The following is a 6,171-nucleotide window of genomic DNA, read 5'->3' as shown; positions in this document are numbered from 1 at the left end:
TTATAAATCGAAAAGACTTAGAGATAGTAATGTGGTCTCTCCCATTAAATTAGATTTAAAAAATTTATTTTATTTAAAAACAGTATTTTGTTACAAATTTATAAATTAAACTCTATTTTTATTCTATTTGAATAAAAATGTATTCAAATTAAATTCTTAGAACAGTTCATATATAAAACAAATAAACTTTTAAACTTAACTGCAATTATTTTTTTCAAAAAAATTTACAGTACATGTAATGTGAACTATAGATAAACAATAAAATTACAATTAGCTTATCGAATAACTATTTTGATACAAAAATCTCGAAAAAGAAACACGTCATTAACAATATCATCAGAACACTGAGAGGACCATACTAGCAAAATGCTATGCTATTATTTAACTTTGTTTAATTCGAAATGTGTACAACCGATTAAAATGTTAAATAATGGACAAAATACTGAAATGTACATATGTTCGTATAATAATAAGTTCAAGTTTAAGAAGAATAAGAAAGTATATATAATTAAATACTATAAAATATGTCTTGAGAATGTTTCGAAATACTACGAAGTGAAAAGAGTTGTAACTAATTCCAGCTATTGTCTATTAACATATCAGTGCGTAACACGACAGCCTACTAAACTAATAATTAATAAATCTAACTAATAAATTTAAGTAATAATCTAATAAATAATCTAACTAATAAATCACTGTTAAAATTCGCCACTTAATAGCGGGGATATTAAGAAGATCCAATATATTTACACCGGCCATAATACTACCTTCTCTTCTATTTATTTCTATACAATTATAATATTTTCTCCGTGTAATTATAAAAGCCTAATAAGTAATAATTATGATGTGTTTTACTATAAGAAATTATAAGTTTGGAAAAATTATGATAATTGTTGTAATTCGTTTACAATATATAAAATGTCTATACTTTGTAAATTGTTTTTTGTTAGTATGTTCAAAGATTGCCATAAATCGTAATGAGGAGCAGAGGGCGTTTTAAAATATCAGAAATCAAAGTGACTTTTGAGGCATCCAAAAGGGATTATTATTTTGATATTCCAGTGTTAAGGATAACAGTTTTTCATAGGATAAACAGTTTTTATATACCGATATTTAGTTATAATATTATTTATTAGGAATACAAGATACCTAGGTAGTAGACTCACGTCAAAATAACATCCAAATCTTGTTAGTTCATGACCAAAAATTACCAAGGAATGACCAAAGATATCGTGAAAATATCGTCAAAATGACGGTCTAATGTCAGGCCGATGACGACATTTTAAAACGATTTATTGACGTTTTAATGACGTCTCTAAACATCATTAAAACGTTGTATAGAAACGTAATTAAGACATCATAAAAAAGACGTCTTAAAGACGTCATTATTTAGTTACTTGACGTCGGTCGACGAGTTATTACCACGTACATATTTTAACGTTATTTTGACGTGAGTCTGCTACTTGGATAGTTTTCTATTATGATCTATTCCCAGCAAACACCAAGTAACAGTTATATAATTTTTAGTTATAGTTTCCCACTCAACAATATAACTGTTATATAACGCGTGTGTTAAAACAGAAACTTTATATCTCATAAATAAACTTTCAAATATTTCTTCTCAATGTATTATAGGAAGGAAAAAATATGTGTGTAATGTGTAAAAGAATATCTAGGAACATCGAGAAAAACTGGTGGAATTTTTGGAAATCGAAACAATTATATGCTGCCCTAAATAATCGACAAAGTAAGATCTCGTCTTGATTGAATATATTATATATTTAGGACGTACGCGCTTCGTGGAAATAATTATTTAAACATATGAAATAATTATTGGAATAATTAGTGGAGTAATTATTTAAACAAGCCATCGAGCAATTAATGTTAACAGAATGGTAAATTCTGCGGGAAAAAGGAGGTTCAAATAAATATTCAGGATTTAGACAGATAGAGGAAAGTAGCTAAAAGCGACATACACTGTTAAATCCGTAGTGTCAAATTATACTCAATTTGAGTTATTTTTAACCATTCCTATAAGTCGCCACTGCTCCTACTAAATATGTCGTTAATTTAACTAATGTAATGGAGTTAAATAATTTAACTTAAGAAATATATTAAATTTGACTAAAATTTAGTTTATTTTTTATTATGTGCACGTTAATCCCTTATAGAAAAGTATCACTGGCTGTGATAAATTGGCTAGTAATAAATAGTAATTTTATTACTCGTACGAGTAAAATTATTGAACGACAGTAATTATTACTGACCAAATTATTACTTATCAGTATTAAATTTCTATAAGGGATGTAACCTTTGTTTTAGTAAAAAATGACAATATTGTTTTAAATGGGTTGATTAGATGTGGTTGTTTTTTTAAACACATGTTTTGTGTTAAAATAGTATATTTTGACACAAATGATAGTTAAAAATAACTAAATATTATTTAACTCAAGAAATTGGTTTAAATTTGACCCTCCAATATTTAACAGTGTAGGCTTTTTAAAGCGACATACCTCTATATCTCATATATTAAATGTTGTATTTTATCGAAACTAATATAAACGTAATTCGTTTTATTAGTTAAATCATGAAAAATTCATATGTGATATATTTCTTGTTCTTTTATATGTTAAATTAGCAAATATTGAGTTTTAGAAATTCGTAAATTTTATTTCTATGATTTTTATTGACGAATTATGTAGACCAAACAGCGATAATAATCTTTTTGTTTAATATTAAATTCTTCTATATGCATTTGGCTTTTGTACAAATATTTTTTAAATATTTTTATCTTCATTATTTTTTTACTGTATAACTTGAAAAATTTTATGAAAATGTGTTTTAAAGTGACATACTCCTTACAGTATGTGATAGGTGCGATACTCTGTGACTAACATAACCTGATTCTAACCTCCAATTGTGACGTGAAATTTGTTTATTTTAAAGTTTAATTCTATTTAGTTTAAAAATATAACATATATAAAATATGTGAGAAATGAAAAAGATGGAAATGCCAAAGATATTTTTTTATTTAATTATATTTCCCTTTTGTAACATTATATTTTAAATAAATGAATATTATTCAACCATTAAACGCATTAATGAACTATTTATTATCAAATATTATCATATATGCAACATATTATATAATTTCCAATAGGTATGTCGCTTTTAGCACGCATTTTCTTAGAACTCCATTTTCGTGCGTTTTACAAAAACATTTTTTATTTTAAATGTAGAAACAATTTCAGTAAAAATATGATATTATTTGATAGAAATTACTTCCAACTACATGTATATATATTTATATTTATATTTTGAACTTTATATTAAGATATAAACAACCAAAAACAAAGTGGTATGTCGCTTTTGGCGACATATAAAAATATTTATACATATAACTCTATATAAAAATATCTATATGTTTTTATCAAAGTTGTATAATTGTTATACCTCTTTTTGATAAAGAGAGAGATAGGTTTTGTATTAAAGAATTATGTATTATTTAATTCTATCGGATGAGTCGAGATAAATAAAGATGTCACAGCCGTCCGGGGATGTCCGCGATCCGGCGGTATTGAAGCGTGAACCCAGAAAGGCGGAACATATCGCGATTAGCTCCCGTCCGACAACCAGGCGCGTCTTTATTCGACTGCCGCTTAAAAGAGACCTCACGTTTAAGAGCGTTCCGCATGGGCACACAATGCCGACGAAGAAGAGAAACGACGGTGAGGAAACCCGGTTCTTCCCTCTCAGTCGCGTACATTGTTCGCTGGCTTTTCCGAGTTCGATTCTTTATCGGACGTTTTGCTGGGATCGCTTCGAGCACAATTGAAACGTTCACGTCACATCAGGGGTGTACACGGGGTGGGTGGTCGACCATCTGCAAAACTCACATCTGCCTTCCGAGACGCAATACCGAATTATTAGCGCCTAAATCGTTTGATAAAAAGTCCTTCTTCGTACTGTCACATGTTCCTTGTATATTCTTTCTCTCCCTCCCTCCCTCTCGCTCTCTCTTTCTCATGATTCTAATAATTAGGTTAGGTTCCAACTTCTTTTTAATAAAAATGGAAAAATATGATCATAAGAAAGTAGAACTATGTGATTAATAATATTTTTCTCTTTATCACTTTCCAACCTTTTTCCAGTTAGTAGAGGCTTTTACATTGAAAGAAAAGTCTGGTAATAGTTAACAAATGTATTTTCTTAAACATTTTAGTGTTATTTGATATGTTTGGTAATGAATATCAAATATAATAATAGTTATCAACTGTTTGATAATAATTACAAAATAAATAAGTATATAGTAAAAAAAATAGTGAAACAAAATAAATATATAGTAAAACAAAGTCTTCAATTAGTTGATCTAATCAAATGATTTGATAATTAAAACTAAATAATTTGATATTAATTATCAAATAGTTTGATAAAATTACCAAACTATTTGGTAAAAGATCTGTCCTAAGATATTGCATCAGTCTAACTTATTCTCTAAATTTCTTAGAGTAAAAATTTTATGCGAAAAATGGAGACAACCTATATAGCACAAATCTGTAAAAGACTTCTTAAAGAGTTCCAAAAGAATTCTCAAGTTCTCCAGAACACTTTTAGAATTCTTTAAGTCTTTTGTGAGATTTGTGCTATATGAGAATGGAATCACTCAAATTAAAGTGACTTCTTACTCTTATAGAGTGAATTCCTTCATTCTGTATCGTAGAGTGAATTTTCCCTCAAAAAGTAGAGTGACGTTTGTCACTCACGTTAGAATGACTTTTCACTAATATGAAGTGAATTTTCACTCATGAAAGAGTGAATAATTCGAAAACAACGCATATACCGTTATAACCCGGAAAAAAAAATTCGGTAAATTTGCACTTTAACTTATCCTTCAACAATGATTTCCTATTTACATATATACTTCCTGAATGACCTTCTGAACGTTTTAACCGTCGTTCGTTCTTTGTTAAAAAATTATCAACAAAAGAAATTACACGCGCGCGCCCGCGTGGGTGCGTGTCTCTATGAGAACTAAACGTCTAGAAAGAATTACGCTTACCGTTTACATATTACACTTAATATTCTTTATCTTGATATTAATGTACTTTTTTTAAATAACTTTTGTAAATAACTTTTGTAAATAACTTTTTAAAAATGAGCGCCAGTTAAAATCTTTTGAATGTTACTCAGAGTAGTGACAAACACCTTCCTTGCCTACAAATTCGATGCTTTTATATATATGGTGTCCAAAAATTACATCCATTTTATGCAACTTTTTTTGTTAATAATTTTTTAATAAATAACGAACGACGCCAAAAACTTTTCGTATGTTACTCCGAAGGGTGAGTTGTATAATATATGTGAATAGGAAAGTCATTGCTAGAGAGTAAGTTGAAGTATATATTTACCTTTTCATTAGTCAAAAAGTGTACCACTTTACTATAAAAATGGTCTCCATAGTACAAGTTGTACCGTTTTATGATCATCCTTCTTATATATAGGGTGTCCCGTATCACCTTCACAATCTCTCGTAAAGATGTAGAGCGGATTGAGATGAACACAAAAGTCCAATACCGTTTTGCGATATTCGCAATAAATCTCAAGATATTAATTAAAAAAGATTGGTGAATGATTACGCGCGATGTGGTATATGAGCTGCAATTGTGCCGTCTGCTGTGTATACTTATACATTAAATTAAACTGAACAAAAAAGTCCTCTACCATTTTGCAAATAACAACATAGATTTTTAGATATTAATTAAAGAAAATTTATCCATTATGGTACATAATCATGTAACAATTTTCTTTGATTAATATCTAAAAATCTATGTTGTCATTTGCAAAAAGAGGACTTTTTTCTCAGTTTGACTTAATGTACAAATATAACATACAAATATAATGTACAAATACAACGGTGCAATTGTAGCTCATCTACCATATCGCGCATTATCATTCACCAATCTTTTTGTGTGTGTGAAGCTGGCGTCTCATTTCATGGAAACTCACAAATTATTTAGAGTTCTGGCTTCTTTTTCAATAGTTCTAGAGTTCCTGATAAGTTAAACAAATAGTTCTGTTCATTAAAGCAGAAAAATTGGGTCCGGACAAACTGAGACGCCAGGTTCACGCTGCGTCTCAGTTTGTCCTAAACAAGTTCCGCGGCAATATGAT

The sequence above is a fragment of the Odontomachus brunneus genome, unplaced genomic scaffold (assembly GCF_010583005.1).
Source record: "Odontomachus brunneus isolate Ranch 3 - 2012 unplaced genomic scaffold, Obru_v1 Obru_scaffold_048, whole genome shotgun sequence".
Taxonomy (NCBI): Eukaryota; Metazoa; Arthropoda; class Insecta; order Hymenoptera; family Formicidae; genus Odontomachus; species Odontomachus brunneus.
The sequence above is the reverse complement of the archived record's forward strand: the minus strand, read 5'-3'. Positions refer to the sequence as shown.